At 44.5% G+C, this 19829-nt stretch overlaps 1 long non-coding RNA gene across 5 annotated transcripts in view; it reads left to right on the top strand.

Moving 5' to 3' along the window:
* Window positions 1-19829, top strand: part of LOC147262366 (uncharacterized) — a 136250-nt gene that overhangs the window by 82113 nt on the left and 34308 nt on the right. The gene's annotated exons all lie outside the window — the stretch shown is intronic.

Below are 19829 nucleotides of genomic sequence, written 5' to 3'. Positions count from 1 at the left end.
TTGAAGTCATTCATGTCTCCAGTGTCAATGTGATTGACAAGATGTCTTTCCAGGCCAAGTCTTAATTAGATCCTCGAAGCTGATTTAACCCGAAAGCTCCATCTGCAGCCGTCATCTCCATCCCGGCACACCAGGAAAGGATGCCATTTCTCAGGTCATCCGGAGTGAACTGCAGTAACTATCTACTCAGGTCCTCGGCAGCCATGATTAGTTACGGGCTGTTGTCCCCAAACAGTGACATTCCCTCAGCGTGGCCATCCTTTTAGAAAACAGCCTTGTTTCCAAGCAGTGCAAGGAAGTGGAGTTGTTGGAGGGGAGCTTTAGTGACTGTGAAATAGTGACTAATTTTGGGTAAAGAAGCATGGCCTTTGATCTTTGCACTGAATAAAGCTGAGTGTGCCTGCCTCAGTGCCCCTCAGGCCTCATTGTCAGCCTGCCAGAACGTCATCTTCCTCCCATCAGTGCACCATAGAATACATCATGCAAATAATCAGGCTGGAAACAAACACAAGCAGTGCTTCCCCCAAAGGAAGAGGCTGCCGTCTCTAATGAGCAGGGTAAAATTGGAATATTCATACCTCTTCCCCTCTGCAGAAACGTTTGAGTGATTTCCTGCTCTTCTTCCAGGCTTCTGTCTCTCTCTTTTCCATTCACTCTTCTCTCTGTCCTCACCTCTATCTCTGTTCCCTCCTCTTCTTCGCTCTTCATCCTCCTGGAACATAAACAGTGACACAAAAAGGCAGCCAGCGATGTCGATGAAGCCGTTCACAGATTACTCCCCTGGATCAGAGTCGCAAATCTGCCAGCATGGCGATGTTTGTCTGCGGGAATCAGTAAAGAATGTAAGAGAGGCAAAATAGTAGGAGGAAAAGGCTCAGAAAGATGCAAAAATACATGAAAACAAACCTGCAGTATCTCCAAATTTGGACTAGATTTTATTTATAGGCTTTCCTCACGTGCCTGAAGGGCGTCAGACAATGGGAGGTCTCGCGAGCGATGCCCAATTTCATGTTTGCCTTACTGAATATGGCATTAAATCCTATTTCCAGTATTGCATGAATGTGAAATTAAGAAAAATATCAGGCACTGACGGAAAGCCAGAAATGTACCTCAACTGCATTTTGTGTAAAGTTGCAAAATTGTGTCAAAACTCAAATTCTGAATTTTTTTTCTTGAATCAACTGTAAGGCGTGAGAATCAACCGGAAATTTAGGGGTGCAGGTATACAAACGTGTAATACAGTGTAGACTCTTTGATTGAACGACAAAAACTAAGTATTAATTTTTTAACTTTAAGTGATACTTCAAACAGAAGTTGCTGTCCAAGTACTTTTAAGTAGAGTTTGTGAACATTTTGGGGCAGTTTAAGTGTTGTTTTGTAGCTGTAACTCTTGTTAGCCATCAGTCACCGTTAGCTTCAAGCTCGAGAATTTGTCTTGGACCTTGGATGATAATAAACTCATATTTCAGAGGCAAAACCAAAGTACTTTTTTTTTTTCATAGGAAAAGGCAGGTAGAAAACAAGGAAACAATGGCTTTTAAGTAAAAAACCCAACCGAAACATTTTCAAAAAAAGCTTTTGTTTTTTTGCATGAAGAAATTATTAGTAAGTAAGTCGACTGATTGGTCTGCGGCTCTGTTGGGAGTTTGATGACACTAAATGATCCACCAGCATCAGCAGAGGCGACTTGAAACGTGTGAATCAAATGTTATACGTCATGTCAAAAACTGTCCGTGGCAGCAACGAAATCAGAGGAAATTCTCGACCAGATGTTTCACAGAACCTTACAAAAGAGAGAATGCCTCAAGTGCAATTTAATACAATAAAACTGAATTATTATCATCTGGGAAAATGAATTATTTCAATGCACAGCACTTGTAAAGGCATGAGAGAGGAAACCCTTCCAGGAGTTTGAGGTTTTTTTGGTAAAAGGTGGCAGGTGGCGTATTAACACCCCCATAAAAAGGAGGAAGGGTGTTTGGGACAGATTGTGATAACGAGGGAACAGCAAGACAGAAGAGGGGTGTTAGTGGCAGGTCAGCTAGCCTGGAGGCTGGGGATTAAGGAGCACAATTTAATAAGAATGCTCAGTGCACACCAGGCAAAGTGAGCAACGATTAGCACGTTAGCCGGAACTGTCGCGAAAGTAAATTGAGGTTTGCTGCTGGCTCAAGGGCCTCCGCGGTGGCTCAGCGGCCGATGTTGTCTAAGATGTGAGTGCCCTCGTCAGCAACACCATAGCTAGCAAAATCAAGAAGTGTCTAGATAATACAAACACAGATTAAAGTGCTTAACACCTGTATTTGCTCCTAAAAGAAGCCTAACATGTACATAAACAGTAGTTCAACAAAGGCAAGACGGGCACACCTGGAAATCAGACCCTATCAAATATTCTCGCACTATCAAGTTTGAAAAGAGAACGTCCTTCCCTCTTTCTGCTCATCTTTTGAAAACCATCATTCGCTCTCCTCAGCAGCAGTCAGTGATTGTCTCTTATTAAACCAGTCGTTCCTCCAAGATAGATTTCCACACCAGAACAAAATGTAATCTGAGCTCAAAACACAAAGAATTTTCAGAAAGAAGGCAGCAACCCTTATTGAATGGAAATGTTGCCCTCATCAGAGGAAGATGGGATATAAGGACATACTCATTTGTGCACCTTTTGAAGGATCCAGGTGAATTTCCTAACCTGGATGACTTTGACCCAATCGTGACTATTTAGCTATGGGACTGTTCTCCGAGGGAAGTAATCAGAACATGACCTGACAGACGCCCTCTACTGGCCGTAGCTGAATCAACAATGCTCAATCCCCATCAGGGATGGCCAAACAGGGGCCAGAGGTGAAGATTTGGTTTGCCATAAGATTTGATTTTTGCCCACCAGAGGTAATAATTTAAAAAAAAAAAAAAAATTGAAAAATCAGTGCTGTTTTCTGGCTTAGCAGACAGTGGTTCATTGACGAAAGGCATTTATTAGCTCAGTACATGTTTGCTTTTGGCCCACACCATCAGTTAAATTTGAATTTTTGCCCACGAAGGGAAAAAGGTTGGGCATTGCTGGTCAGATTATCTCTCAATCACATTTGCAAAGTGAGAGTACATTTCCCTTTTCCGACCTGTGGCCTAGACTTGATCTGAAATTGTCACAGGGGTTGACAAAACACAAGCCTTTGCAAGTGCAGTTTCGAGTCCCGTCGAGAACCCCGAGTGATAACATTTGAATATATTTTTTCGTGCCAAAACGTTAGCAGATCTTGTAAAACATCAGAATTCTTCGAGAGTAATTTGTGTTAGTTGTGGGAGGCCTTAGACATCAGTGGGGGGGGGGGGGTGGGGGGGGGGCACTCATCTAGGGAACAGGCTCATGGTTTGTATTCAGGAGTCCAAGCAAATAAAAGACACGCTGATGGAAAGCCTTGGTATGGAAGAGGATGTATGACAGAGACGTGTGACTGCAGCCTTCAGTGTTTGAGCTTTTTACCTCAGCACAAGTCTTTGGATTGGCACTGGAAAAGCAAATGTATTTAATAAACATCCACGGGGGAGAAAAGCGTTGTTGACACTGCTGTGGATGAATATGGAGATGACAAAATTATCTCTCTGGGGCTCAAGATGGTGAATTTGAATTGCAAAAGGTAATTTTAATAACTATCCCAGTGGCGAATCAAATGAGTTTTAACGATCACAGATACATGCGCTCCATTCAAGTTAGATGCATTTGTACTCATTCAAACAAGAGAGATAAAGATAAGAAGAACTCATTTTGGTGGGAAAACACAGAGTCGTCCGTCCACGAAGGCTTGTGCGCCGTCTAATCGTGTATCGTCTCTCGGCAAACATGTTTTAACAGCTAACTACCCTTCAGAACATTGTATTATTTTCTAATTAAAATGTGGAGGAATTAAATAATGTTGTTTTTATGAGATCCAAAGCACACAGCAGCCATCAGTCCAGCAGGCAATTCCATTATTTTCTTTTTTTTTTCTATCCGCTATTTTCGCTGAAACAGGATGTGCTGCTGCACATACAAATTTGAATATATTTGATTGGTAGGTGCTGGCTGCAAATTTGGATGCAGATGGTAAGAAGCACACACACACACACACACACACACACACCTCTTAGCTTGATCAAATATTTGTCTTTTCCTCCCACAGCACATTTCCTTTTGTATTACTGTCTTGAGGTTACGCCTGATCAGATTGGTTTTGCATGGATGTGTAACAACAACATCGACGCATCCTTCCGTTCCTCAGTGCGAACGCTGTCTCCACTAATAACGGTGTGCCTCTCATAAACAGTCACTAATATGTCAAATATGTAAAGCGCTTTTTTCTACGACGTGCTGAATGACTGCGGAGCGGGGCTTCGTCCCACATCGTAGGTGATTAAACGCTAAACGGTATCAATTACTACAATCAGTCAAAGTCAGTTCCGAGGCTTGGAGTCATGAAAGTGTGTCAGTGTTCACAAAAATTGAAGAAGAAGATGACCTGCATACATATTTGAATGACCTGTGGCCGAAAACTGGCGAATCTTAACCTGCAAGTGCCAAGTCCTCATGTCTTAAGGCCCCGCCCCTTTGAGAAGACCTCACAATGGCTATCGCTCATATACCGGGTCAGGCATCTAGTTAGGGTGCCACCTGGGCGCCTCCCTCGGGAGCTGTTCTTGACATGTGCAGCTGGGAGGAGGCCGCGAGGGAGACCGGGGACCAGGTGGAAGGATATCTCCACGCTGGCCTGGCAACGCCTCGGGATCCTCCAGGCAGGGCTGGTTGACGTTGGGGGTTCCCTGCTGGAGCTGCTTCTTCCAAAACCTGACTCCAGATGTGCAGCTCTGGATGGATGTTTTCAGCGTTTACCTGTTTGTTTTTTTGTCAGCTGGGTTCGTGGTTAGTGGAGAGGTGTAATACCGGCCGAGGAATTAACTCAAAATCATAGCGCCACCTGCTGGAAAGGGAATCTACATGTGTTTGTTTTTTTTTTTTTTCACAATTTGATGTCGTCCTTCCAGTGGTTGTCCGTCTCAGAATTTGGTCAGAAACACCTTGAAAACACAGGAACTCCCAAGACTGATTCCTCCTTAAATCACATTTCCATGAAAATAGTGCAGTACAAAGAGAACAATTTCTATTTTGGGTCTGGACTACAAATATGGCGGCACTTTGGTGCGTGTGAATCACCCGTGACCTCCTGATGACCCTACCCTGACCAGTCGTCAGATTATTTGTTCCAGTGACGTCATGAGAGTTTTGAGGGGCGGAGCTTCCTGCCTCAGGGTTGCCACACGCGAGCACTTTTACGCCTTTAACAATCACTCAGGGCTACACGGAGTCTTTTTCTCATGGCTCTACCGCAACTTTGAACATCAAATATTGTGTTTAAGATTAGAGACGAGAGAAGCCGCTACCAGCAGCAGGAGAGTGTGAGCCTTTTCATTGTCTCGCCTGACCCTGTATTTAATAAAACATGCCCACTGCTTTATATCTTGTATCTTTTAATGGCACAGGCAGTTGTTAGAGGGTTTCTGTAATTTAAGAAAAGCACTTGCTCTCAGTAGGCGGCTGATATGAAAGAGCTCACGCCAGCACTCCCTGAGCTGAACTGGCCTCAGTGTTGAAAGTTAAAAAATCCCACGCAGGAGATATACGGTACCTCTGGATGCTGGCAGGCGATGCGGAAGGTCAGCGTGAGATGGGAAAGCGCTCACAGATAATTATGTTAACATTCTTGTACACGTAATAGGCAGTGACATGTTTTCTTTGGATACATTTAGCTTTGGAACATACAGAACAGGTATTAAAATCAACTATAAATATGAATATCTTTGAATATCAATTTGTCCTTCAAGTACTGACAGCGGATATAAAAGTACCTGTATCACAACATCTAAGGAAATGAGGGAATTATTGTTTTGAAATCGAAGTTACTGATTTAATTTGTTATTGGTATCAGAGAATATCCAATTTGTTACGAGTGAGCTCAAAGTGGACTTTGGCCGTAAAGTCATTATTTTTTTATTCAAGATATTGTAAATGTAAACTGAATAAGAATTAGAAATACATTATTGACTGTCCACTGTCATTAGTGGATCGGCTCCTGCCTCATTAGGAATTCTAACGGTTGTCAAGTGGAGCTGTCGGCTGTGGACCAACCGGACTTCTGCACAGCACAGCTGATGGTCCCAACAAAGCAAAGGGAGGCTGCTTTGAGGAACCTAGAATATGAAACATATTTACAGTTATTAAACAATTTTGTCTTTGCTTCATAATTCCACATACCTTGCTTCTCATATTTGATGCCTTCAGTACGTTTCTACAATGTAGAAAGTCGCGAGTAAAAACAGTGAATGTGACGGTGGGTCCAAACTTTTGACTGGTAGTGCTTGTCTTTACAAGTATACGAATGTGAATGTGGAAGTATAAATATATGTAGAAGAAATATAAATGAATAGACCTGTCAAATACTAGTAATCCCTTGCAGTGGCAGAGCGCTTCTGTGCCATGAATTCATCAGCATAGATCGCTCGTAGATGTGAGGTACTTGGTAAGCACTCCATGCTAGTGATTAGTACTAGATTAATTTATTGTCCTTTGGTGTGAGGCAGATCCATTTACACCGATTTAGAAAAGGCCTCGCAGTAGATACTCGCTACGGCGCTATTGACAGCTAGCTTGATGGCCATTACTAATCTAAAGGCACCTGCGGGAGGGAAAACCAGCGTTTCTGCATGCTAAAGGGTGTGTGTGCGTGCGTGCCTGCGTGTGGGGGGTGAACAAGTTGCGACACTGCAGTGGGGGTCACTCCTATAAGACGTGGGGGTCGGCGGCAAAGATCAGCAGAGGTCAAGCCTGTAATGGGAGCCATTTTTCATGAGGCACATCTCGTGCGCTGCGCTACGAGCTAACGTAAGAGTGAAGCAGTGAACTGCAGGAAATGGCATTTCAATGTGTGTAACCTCTCACCTTGCAACGTCCCCTCTTGACAGGGAATGGCAGGTCCTTCTCATCCCTCTCCGTCTGGCTCGTATATCACTCACTGCTCTTACCCACCTCTCCATCCCTGGAGAAGGTGTGTGTGTGTGTGTGTGTGGGGGGGCTCTTCAATCTAGCTGCTACTCAGCAATCAGCAACACATATGTCACCTCCCTAAAAGCTGTTTTGAAGCAACATGTGTATTCCTGCGCTGTGATATAGACTCAACTGCTTCTGCCTTGTACATTTAAAGAAGCACATTGCCTCCTTTTATACTGGATTCACAGAGATGGAGCTGACGGGGGGGGGGGGGGACTGCAGTGTTATTTTCCTCTGTGAGACAAACATTCCCACCACTTGGTGGCACTAGCAGCCAAAATCAATACGACACAAGGTGGGATGGGGAAGGGGGTGGGGGCTGGGGGTCTGGATATAACAGATAGAGCAGGATGAATATTCTGCAGCCATAACATAACACAGCCTTGAATATTTTCAGCAGCAGGCAGAGGCAAATCAAAATAAATCATATGCGGTAAACATCTTATTAAAGATGAATATTTCAGTTTTGTGGGGCTGCTGTGAAAGCAGCGAGGTCTGCCAGAGACACTGTGGGCAACTTCATGTACCGTCGGCAGGTGAGCGGTGGGAGACGTGCGGCGTGCGTGCTCTGCAGCTGATGAAACACCCCTTTGTGTAGCGGGGCTCCTTCCACTTGCAGCCTCTTTGTTACTGGGGACTGTGTGGGAGCAGCAATTAGAGGTGGACTGCTTCTAGTGGGGGGGGGGGGGGGGGGCAGTTTGTGATTCAGGTCATACTTCTGCCTAAATGTCATTGGCCCCACAGTGCAGCAGGTTAATTAAAGGCTACTTGTCATCATGGCCTGCTTCGCTGAGATAGTTTCAGGAAGCAGGGTGGGATTCCAGTCACCACCACCACCCCACCCCTGCCATAACCCCCCCACCCCACCCACCCAAAAGTGACACAAGAAGTGTTACTTCCTTGTGCCGTCCAGCAAGAATGAATTATAAAAGCAGTGTTGTGTTTTCAGCCACATTCTTCATGTAATCACCTGGAGCAGAGCTGAATCAACAGAAAAATAATGAGCAGCAGTTTAATTACTGATTAAGGGATTTATTAAATAAAACCTGTCAGACTATTGTGGTTCCCGGCGCCGAGCGTGTGATGGGTGCGTCCTTGTGACTCGAGTGTGGAGTTTAGAATACGGAAGAAAAAAAAAAAAAAACAGACATCACCTGGGTGTTTCTCACAGTATTTCATCAGCTGAAAGAAAAAAAAAGGAGCATGTAATGATACAACAAAATTGAAATAAAGTAGCAGCTCAGTGTATAATAGGAATGCTAATCTCCTCTTCACACACTAATTTAAATTAATTTTCAGAGTAAATTCAAATTTCAAATGATATATTTTTTATGTGGAAGCCAAGAAAAGCTGCAGTTATTTTATTAATACTACTATTAATTTCTCTTTTGTAGTCTTTGTACGCAGGAGGTGCATGAAAGACCGAAATGCATATCAATTTCAAAACTACATGAATTGTAAGTTCCATTGATTCTTGTCCTTTCCTGTGGCCACCAGGTGATGCTGTAACTAACCTGTGCCAAAACGTTAACCGGTCACCTGCCTCCGTCTGGCGGCAGGTGACCGGCTCGCCTGCTTTTTCACATCTTGGCCTTGATCTCCACACCTCACACGTGAAAAACAACTACACCGGAGACTGCCACAGTAAAAGCCTCTTCACAATTGAGCCCACGCCATGTAATATATATATGTATATTTCAGTCCAGTTTCTAGTAAAAGTGCTGACAGTATTTTAAAAGTTTTGTTGGTGGAGCCGCTTCCAGCCTCAGATCTTTACATCGCTGCTGTGAGGTTCACTTGTTTCTGAGGTTGGTCTCCGGGCGAGTCTGGAGACCAGGCATCAGGCCAGGAACATCACAGTGGCTTCGTCACCTTAATCTCCGACTTTGATCTCAAAATTCTGACTTCGGAGCAGGAGCCGGTCCAGGATCCGGCGCCCACGGTGTTGCCCATAAAGTTTCCATAAAGTCAAATAACTTTGAGTGCTTGCCTATCAATTTATAGATCCCCATTACTCATGAATTTAGAAGTGTCTATTGTCATTAGCGTTTTATTATTGTGAGTTTATCTTGTGTAAACCCCTGTTTCAGTCATACCAACAATATTTATCAAAACGCACAGATCCAATGCTGTAGCAAAGAGCAGGGATTCCTCTCTCAAAATCAAAATCTCAGAACTAATAGGGGAACACTTCTGAAAGTAATTCAGAAGTGAAATAAATTGTTGGTGGAATAATGAATGTTTCACGAACAGCGCTTCTGGAGCGTAAGACGAGCATGTTCGAGTTAATCCATGTGACTGTCGATGAAACTGACACTGTAATTATTTGTTTCTCATTTCCGTTTTTTAATGCCGTTACAGGCAAAAGATTGAACAGCGTCACTGGAATTTAAAATAATGAAGTCTGATGTGGAAAAGTACTTTACCGAATATTTTTACGTTGTGATTTTTGGTGATGATTCTGGTATCGGTGCATGTGATACATCTAAAGCCGGTTCTCTTCATAAATACGCAATTTATCTTTTTTTTTTTTTTTTTTTTTTTGCCAAGGCCTGGGGCGTCAGGTACTGGTGTTTGTGAATAACCACCAGCTAACTGCAGCAATAACAGGAAGCTGTTATAATGTCTAAATCTAAATCCGTCCCTCGTACCTTCGGCGCTTGTTTGTCTTCACAGTTAAATACTGAAGCAGGGACGCAGAGATCCTCTCAGTGGGACACCGGCGGCGGCGGCCAGTTTTTCCCTCTATTCTCATAAAGGCATTGTGGTGGTTGTGTGTGGCTTGTTAGTGTTTACAGACACGGCAGCAAAAACGCAGCTAAATGAAAAGGGCAAGTTCTGGCAGCATTGCTAAGCTCCAGCAGAAGCACGCAGGCGATCGCATGCCGACCATCAGGGGTCTGCGGAAATTATTCAAACAGCATCCACCCTGCTTTTGATGATTGATTGCTGCATAAAAATTAAATTCAGTGCATCACAATTTAATGAGAGCAGAAGCGATATGATTACAGAGCAATGCAGTTCTTTCTGTCTGTTTCTGGAATGTACAAAGCTAAAGCCCGAGGCGTAGCTCCTCTGTTGTGCTTCCCATCTCAGTGAAGAAACTCCGAGATAAGACAAATGGTTCAAATGACCTTTGGAAACATCACCATCTCTCAGTTCGCCTGAGAGAGCGAAGGCAGTGGGACAGAGAGGGGGGCTATTTCTATATAGTGGGGGATAAAAGTGGATTCCCAAACTGTGCAAGTGTGTGCCCTATTCGTCTTTCCCCCCTCGGAATGCTTTCTGCTCCATTTACACCAGCGAAGTTTATTTGTCTCTGTCTCGGACTCTAACTGAGGGAGCGGGCGGGCGGCGGGCTGGAAGCCTGTGTTTGCTACCTGTTACCTGACAGCCTAATGACGTACTTTGATTCTTTGAATGAGGAGCTAAAGGTAGCTGGTGGCTAGCTGCTAGCCGCTAGCGGCAGTGGCCTCATGGGTCACTCATTACGGTCCAGTCCTGGTAGAGTCCAGGTAGCGAGCTCGCTCTCAGGTGCAAGCTCACTCCCTGAAGTCGTTCATCTATGTTTGAGAGTTCTAGATCGCTCTACATCGCTGCGAAAGAAGAATTGACAGATGAGGACATACTTTGGAAAGTATGAAGACCAGGTAAAGTGGAAGTGGTGGTTTAAGTACAAAATATCAATGAACAGGAGATTTGAAATAATCTCTGTTTTAATTAAAGTAAATCTTTCAAGACAAGCATGGCTTGCTCTTAATATCAGTGCACTCATTTCTTAACTCACAATCAGCTGTAATCAGGAACATAACCCCACTCTTATGATGTGATTTAATATAATTTTTGTATTTGATGCAGATATTTTAAATAGTAATGTTGTGCCAACTCAACCAGATCAAGAGATTCATTCTGAGATGTGACAATTAATCCACCTGAAGGAAAGACTTTCGGCCTGTGAGGCCTGACACCCCTTTTCAAAGCCTGCATTTGAGTGGCCACATGTTCTTGAAACAAAGGGTCGTAAAATGGGTCTCAATCTGGCCATTGACCCCCCCCCCCCAAGAACTCTTGCCCCCGCTTGACCGGTCCACATAAAACCTCAGCGCAAAGAAGGTTCGACCTCTTCGGTGGTTTCCAAGCTCCTCTGTGCTTTTCAAGCTCTTCGGTTCGCTTCAACCGCTTCTGCTCTCCTCTTCCATATACACACACACACACACACTCCCTCACTCATTCACTCAAGAGAGAAGTCGTTGTGTCTTTTGTGTACGAACTTGTGGTCACGTGTCGAAGCAACAGCCAGTGCTCGGATCTCATCCTTCCAACACCAGAGCCGTCCCCAGGTAGTTAATGTCACCGCATATTGACTGTTCAGTAGATCAACTCCGCTCCAGACTGATAACTTTCACAAGTTTGGTCGTATTTTAGTTTCCCTGAACTCATCAGGGTGGTGCCCCGAATAATTAATATTTAATATTTATTAGTAATTTATTTAATAATCGATAATTATATCCCTAATTATCGATTGTCATCATTTTTGACCAATTCGCTCGTCAGCGAACAACAGTAAGAACATTTATATTTGGTCACCCTGAAGGTGAAAGTTGGGGTGCAGCAAATACATTTGAAATTTGGCTCAATAATAATAATAATAATAGTAATAATAAAAAAGCAAAGAAAGCACAAAAAAAATGTCAGAAATAACCCCTAAAGTTTGTTCTTTGACAGTTTCACTGAAAGCGGCATCAAGCGAGGTAAATTGTAGGACACAGGATTAATTGCAAAACTTTATAAAAAGGTATGTTTGGATGTATTGAATAATTGTAGAACAATATAATTCTATGTTATAGGTGGAACTGTAGTGACTGATTCTCTTCCGTGGACGGAGCGACACGCAAGTGTAGAAATATGTCTGAATATCTTGATATAGGATGAAAGGAGAGTGAGAATCGTTCCATTTATCGATCCCTCCATCTTCAGCTTCGCCAGCGTCATTCCAGTGGATCCTAGATCCAACAGAAATGATAGTGTGTGTGTGTGTGTGTGTGTGTGTGTGTGTGTGTGTGTGTGTGTGTGTGTGTGTGTGTGTTAGGTCCAGCTCTTACATTTGTTGAAATTGTAGGCAGAGAAGATGAAAAGAGTGTTTTCAATCGCGGCGGTGATTGACTCCCCTCAGGTGTCAGGAGAATTACAAGGTAGTTGTGTGGAGTTTTTTTCCTCAAGCATTGCTAACGCCTGCTAACAGGGTGATTATGTGGCCCTCCCACTACCATTTGTTGCGCTAAGCTAACTAGCCGTTTGCTGGTCCCCGGGGGTCTCTAATGCAGCACAGAGGAGAGGAGGGTATCTGTCTCCCCGTCTGGCTCGGGGGGTGGACAAGAAGCACATTTCCCTCCAAAAAAGTTGCGTGTCCTTTTAAGCTCAAACAAGGTAAGATTTAGTGACGTTTCAGCTCACTAGCAAATAAAGTAGGATAAGAAGATGTTCTTTCATGCTCAGCTGTGTTTGAAAAAGTCTGTTACATTCAATGAAACCTTTTTTGTTTGAAGTAGTCGCTACTGTATTGCCTTTGAGATGTGGGGGGATTTTTTGGGGGGGGGCGGGGTGTATTTGTTTGACGCTGTAGATTAGTGGCAGTTTCCCTCTGGCTGGTCACTCACTTTGGGGTGGAGTAGCGAGTGAGAAGTCAGTGCATTAATTCTGCTATTTTGCGGGCACACACTCACACACACGCTTACATAAGTGTATGAATAAATGGAATATTGCTGGGCTCACCGCTGTTTCTTGCGGCAAACGGCAGCAAATGTGCTGCTAATGCACTCGCTGTTGGAGGAGTACATTAGCTAAACGCTTATTTCTGTTAAATGTGCAGCCACAACAGGGTTCAAAATAAAAATGTAAATCAACTTCACATAATGTGACCTATTAAATGTCTTGGTGCGCGCGTGTGTGTGTGTGTGTGTGTGTGCGCGCACATGCTTCGAGAGGATGAAGTCCAGTCTGCTGTATTACTTGTATCCCAATCATTCTGGGCTTTTGAATGTGTCTTTAACCTTAGCAGAGTGTAATCATGTAATTAACAGGGGGTGGGGGGGTGGGGCGGTGGGGGGGGGGGGGCTGTCTGTTGTCGTCCCGTGCTGCCCCCCACCGTTTATACATTAGTTCCTCTATAACATTATCTAGACTCCATGTTTTGTGAAAACAAAGACATCATTTGTGACCTTTAAGACAAGGAGAGCGCTGGATACTTGAAGCTTTTAGGCATCTAAATTAAAGTTGTATTGTTATGCAGCATGTGTGTGTGTGTGTGTGTGTGTGTGTGTGTGTGTGTGTGTGTGTGTGTGTGTGTGCGTGCACGCATGCTTACTTGAATCCACTCTTCTATGTGTGTTTGCATGCACTTCCCCCTCCATGGCTGATTAGTACCTTTGGCATTTGAAGCGGTTCTTGCAGCACCGCAGTCTCTCCCACTTGAACACGCCACACATCATGCAGGAGGCTGTTATTTACTGCGGCCCGGCTTCAACTCATTAAATTATTGGATTAATAGTGAGACACGGGAGATTGAAAGGGACATATGGGTTCGGACAGTGACCATCAAAATCTGCCCACTGCATTGTGGTTTAGCGATGGCGGCGTGTCTATTAGCTAAACAAGCTGAGGCCTATTTAGGCGTAATCAGCAGGAGCACTGTGAAAGATAAAGATCAGCTCGGCGCTTTATTTTCCCCTCAGCTTTCCAGAGTGACAGGGCTATTATACAGAGCACAGAATTTATGAGATGATCATTTTTGATGGCCTGGACGTCCGTCGTTGGCTCTAATGTTTTCTATGGTAATGATGCTTCCCCTCTGCCTTCCACCACAAAACCGCTATCTGCCTTGTGACTCCATCTCTCTGCTGAAAAGTGATTGTTGACGGCTCCATTAACGGCTGAAAAAAATATTTTCTTTCCGCCCTCTCCACCCCCCACCCCCACCCCCACCCACTCAGACGCATTACATTCACTCGTCAAACGGGCTTATTTATGTCTTCTTCTGTGGTGCGGGGATGCATCAGGCTCAAACTTGTCGCTTTGATGGGGACGGTGGTGATTTGAAATGACCTTGATACAACTTCTGTACACGAAGGAATGAAATGTCACTGTGGGATCGTACGGGGAATCAAACGCCGCGTTACGGAACGCTGCACGCTGACTGCTGGTCATTATGCCGTGCCCTACAACCAAGCCACACATCACACACACATCACATATCCATCAGTTGTGTAAAATCACCTCCCCGCTGTGTAATGAAAACCTGCCATGCTGCGTTTTAGATTTATGGTGATGGATCAGTTGTGTGTAATATACAGATTTGTTTGAGGGTGCATGGCGTGAGGTGAGGAGAGACGGAGGTGAGGTGAGGAGAGACGGAGAGTCAATAACAGCGGCTAAGCGAGCTCCTAATGACGGGGGAGATTAAGTTGTGCCGGTCGGTGTACCGAGTCCTGTAGCCTGCAGGTGTCCATCAGACGCGCAGCATGAAGACTCCAATAAAAACTAACATCTACAGTTGGTGCTTGTTTCCTTAAACACAAATCTAGTGAGACGTTTAAACTACATTTTAGCCAAAAAAGAAGAGCAGCAAAATGAAAAAAACTTAAAAGAGTCTTGATACTTTACAATGTTAACTTGATGGAACTTTATATTTCTTTATATACAAAAGTTTTTTTTTTTTTAAGTGTAAAAATAAATGTATGTTTTTCTTAATAGATTTAAAAACCGCTTGCGTAAAGAAAACTCCCTCTGAAACACAGACGAGCTAAATGTTAAATAAAAAAATCCAAGAGTAAAATCCTTTAAATCAAGCTTTATTAAACGAATCAGCCAGTCTAACAGGATGTGACACGTATCAGATTTTACAAGCGACACTTACAAATGACTGTAATTGCCACACGGTGACCTTGGAGCCCTCGAGGATGTGTGTGTGTGTGTGTGTGTGTGTGTGGGGAGGGGGGCTCCAGGGTCCGGCAGCCGTGGGGCAGTTGCCCCCGTCGTCTAGTCGGTAATCCAAGCGTGAAAACAATTGGAGTTTTAGCGATGATTTATTCCCGTAACACAGAAACAGCGCTGTGCTCGACTACTTTTGTAAATAGACCTCAATTGTTTGAGAATCTTCACAATTTTATCTTTGATTTTGAATCAAATCTACTAAATAGTTCTTTAAATTCACCTGGACATGGTCTGGCATCTCTTGTTCTTCCAGATTTAAACGGCACCCTAAAGGAGATTTTAAAGGATTCGGTTTCATGGAGGCCAGCCTCTCGTTGTGCTTTCATTCATCAGCGACTGTTTTGTTATTTGCCCACAAAGCAGGAGCTTTATTGTAATAGAGCAAATCAAGTCTTTTACAAAGCAATAACGTGGCACTCTATCAAAGTCAGAGTCGGACAGTCGCAGCCAATCAGACAGCAGCGACAGAACGGCGGGGTCGAAGACGTGGGAGGAGCCATGCGGCTGCGTGAGGGCCGATCCCCTGAGAGTCAGAAACAAGACAAGAGAACCAGTAATCCAGGACATCCTAGCAACTCCAGTGAAACCACAGGACAACAAAACAAAAGAAACACGAAAGCAGGCTTCATTACGACATCACAAACGGTGCCGGGAAAACAAATTTCCTGACACTAAGAAAATGGCTCTGAGTGCCTCGGCTCCCTCCTGAGCTTGGAGTGCACCAAAGTGCCACGAATGAGCATCATCTCCACGACTGCTGCAGGTACAGAAAGTGTTCCTGTGCTGCTTTGTTCTGCCCTCGGGGGCCACCAACCCACACCCAGAGTGGAGGAGCTGGAGTTCACCATGTAAACGGCAGGACCAGATAAACGAGCGGTGGTTGTACACTGCAGCCGTGTGAAGTCAAGGACTGACGGGTTAACTTGAGACTCGCTACAAGTCCGCTTGATGATCTCATGAAGTGCAGTCTCGCATTGCAGAGACAGGGAACCAAAACTACAACCCGATGGAAAAGTGTAACAGCAATTCAGTAAAGGAGAGTCAGCGCGGTTCTGTCAGTGCTGAAACAGGACGGTTTTCCAAGGCAAATTCAGCGATGATGTCCCTCTAATTGGAGGTGAAGAAGCTGAGACGCTCTCTTCACTCCTGCCTGCGGTAACTGAGAACACGCAAACAGGAGAGCGTTTTATCAGGTGCCGCAAGATCCTGAACGACAACGGAACCGGACTAAACTCGCTAGAATCAAGCGGAGGAAAGCGGAACCCTGGGAACCCACTGATACTTCATTTCAGCTACAGAGCTCCACGCTTCCTGACTTCAGTATTTTACATTACTCCGCCCTCTATGCTAACGTAGCTAAGCTGAGGGGGCACTTTCAGCAACTGCCCTGCTACTTCTAGCTTGTGGAGTCCAGAGTGGAATATCCAACCAGATCAGGTCCAGTTGTGTCCCTCCAAGACCGTCTGGAGCAGAACCCCCCGTGGTGTTTCTCCAGATTCATCATCTGTGAGATGATATGAAGCGAAACTTTCTTCTTAGGGAGTGATCCGTTTTATTTTAACTGACAGTCCAATCGTCTGGATTTCATCATCTTTTCAGGATTGTCACAAGATTAAAAAAAACACACAAAAAAACAAACATATTCCTCATCATGAACATTTGTGTCTTTCAAACTTGATTCACGGGAGCCTGAAACAACAAATAGAATATTAAATGTGGCGCCTGCTTTTTTTGCCACAGTGGGAATCATCGCGGTAATTGCTTTTGAGGGCTCTCGGATCCGTTTACACTACTTCCCAAACCTGGAAACATGATTTTTATTTGACACGTCCTCTTTTCATCTTCTCTTATGTCGGAGCCGTCTTTGTGAGTGATGCGGACCCTGAGGGAGGCGGTTCATGCTTACTCCACACAAACATTTCTAATACTTCTTCCTACCAATGAATTCAAAGATTTATGAGACAAAAATTTGGCAGATAAAAAGTGCTTCCATTTAAAAAAAAAAGAAAAAAATTAGAAGGGAAAAAAAATTGTCGCGTGAAGTTACACCTGTCTCTTTTCTCACACACCTTTGTAATCAGACCGACGCGCTACGAACAATTGAACTGCAATCCAATATCCTCTCTGTTTTTCTCTACTTTGAATCTCCAATGTAGAGGTGTGTATTCCAATTATCCTCCGTGGAAACATGAATGCCAAACAGTGAAAACAATATCCCTAAAAACAAGCTGTCTCTTCGCTCCACGGGATACATTTATCTGGAGGAAGAATTGGGTAGGAGAGAGCAAGAAAGGACCAATCAGGTGTGTGTGTGTGTGTGTGTGTGTGTGTGTGTGTTAAGTTGCCAGCGTTCTGAATCATGACGGCGGATTTGTTGGATTAGTGAAGTGTCTTCCTGTTTAACCCAGGATTTTTCAGGACTGTGAGGGTGATGCACTGTTCAACAGGATATATTGCCATGGTAACTCATGCTGTAGACCTAAGACGCTCCAGAGCAGCTTAAAACACCACCTACTGACCAGTCTACACCCCTACAGCCTCCCTGGATGAGTTTTATTTTCCTCTTGGCCTCATGATTGTAAAGCTCTTTAAGCTTTAACCTGGAAAACACTGGAGACATGCATGATGCGTTCCCCCAGCAGCCTGGAGCAGGGTTCTTACCCAGCTGCGCTGGCTCTGTTTGTTCTGGCAGCGGACACATAACTGCCTAATATTGGGTCGGTTCCACTTTTACAGCCTGGTCCATCGAGGCTTGGACTCCGCAAGACCTCCTGAAGTGTGTTTGTCCAGCACATCCCACGGATGCTCGATTGGAATCGAGATCTGGAGGATATGGAGGCCGAATCCAAACCTCAGACTTGTTCTTCTGGTCCTTCAACCATTCCTGAACCAGTTTTGCAGTGTGGTACAGCTCGTTATCCAACAACAGGGCCAGCCTTCTCCCTCCACATGCATCCGTGTATCTTGGGCGTTCACGATCCTGTCGCCGGTTCACCACTTTTCCTTCCTTTTGTTCTGACTCTGGTCCTGACTTCTGCAGACCAGTAGCAACGCACCAGACCAGCGGTTGAGGAGATGGTCTGACCCAGTCGTCCTGCCAACACAAAGCTGTTGTCAGGTCTTCACGCACGCCCGTTTGTTCCCCCTCCAGCACAGGCAAAATGTGCACTAGCTTTCTGATACCCCCCCCCAGTAAAGAGATAATCAATGATGTCATTGATTATCTCATTACGGTGGCACCTGTCAGTGGTGGTCATGTTATGGCTGCTCAGTGTACAGGAGTGTGTAGGGTTCCAGCTTGCCTGCAGAGATTTATTTACATTTTCTTGACCTCCAGGAACAAGGGTTTGTGCCCTGTCAAGCACACACTGGTACTTGGATTTTTGGAGTGTGTTTTCCACGCCCTTCAACTAAGTCTCCAAAACAACTGGACGATCACCTCCTCCAATATTCCACTTGTTTGTTTTAGTCAAGCCAGCTCACTTACAGATATCCTGGATATGTTGGCTTTGTAGCAGAGCCCCCGGTCACTGGCACCCACCCAGGATAGTGAACTCCCCTGGACGCTGGAACTGGCATGTCTGTCTCTCATTGGTTTGTTTCCAAGCCCTTCAGATGAATTTATCAAAGCTCTTCTGGTTCTGGTTTTATCAGGGCTGAGGAGCAAATCAGTGTCAAGTCTTGATGGATTGAAATCACACAGAATTTGTCTCGTTCTGTGTGGATCACAAACTCACTCGGTGCGCTCTCGTTTTTTGGGTGCACCTCTGTAAGGGACACACTAACACGCATTGATGGAGAGGCTGTGTCTCCCTCTTTAGTGGTGTGTGATGCATCCTGCTGCAGCACAAGGACAGTAGTCTCCTCGGGCTCTGAATCTCTCTCTCACCAGCCGACTCTAATCACCAGCTAATTAATAGTTGATGCGCGGCCTTACCAAAACACGGCTGCTATTAACCTGCTCGCGCTATTGATTTAGCCTCGCTTTAGGTGGTTTGGTGCGTTCTACTGGGGAAAGCCAGCGTTGGGACTCCAGCTCTGATATTTTGAGAAATCGAGAGCGTTTAGTGGCTTTGTTTTTGGGTCATGCTTGACGAACACAGGAGAAGCTGAGAATTATTGCAGTTTGCAGGAAAATCATTGATTGACTTGCAGAGGTGAATTCATGCAACGTCAGTTTTCAAGTCGGGTTTGATTTAGGTGAACTTTGACATGTGAATTTGCTCTGGCTAACAGAAAATTGTCTTAATTGACTCGGGTGCCTGTTAGTCCATCAATTGATTGTTTAGTCTATAAATGTCAGAAAATGGTGAAAGGCCAGGCTGGCATTTTTAAAACCGGCCCAACAGTGTAAAATAAGAAGAATTCTACTTTACTCTTGCGTGAAACAAAGAGTCTTTTTTTTTGTGCCACGTCAGAATGAGAGAGGCGGAGGTGTAAGAAACACAATGAATGAGTGTCTGAATTCTGTTTAGCTGCTTTGGGATCGGGGATCAGCTCCTGCCATTGTGCTCGCTGGCTCGCCATGTCACGGCGAACTGGGACACGGGAACAGAACAGAGCCATTGTTGAGGTTATTAATGGTTGTAGCTTTACCTGAGGCAAAAAATCAGGTTGCAACCTGGTCAACACCGCAACCAATCACTGCCAAATCAGATTTATGAAAATAAGCAAACCATTTTCACTTTAAAAAATAATTACATGCCAAGAGCTCTGATTTTAGTTATAAAAATTGCTTTGCACAGATTAGAATATTACATTTTGG

Source organism: Aulostomus chinensis, chromosome 4 (assembly GCF_037954235.1).
Source record: "Aulostomus chinensis isolate RoL2024-O1b breed Wild chromosome 4, RoL_Achi_v1.0, whole genome shotgun sequence".
NCBI lineage: Eukaryota > Metazoa > Chordata > Actinopteri > Syngnathiformes > Aulostomidae > Aulostomus > Aulostomus chinensis.
This window is presented reverse-complemented; position numbering and strand designations above follow the sequence as displayed.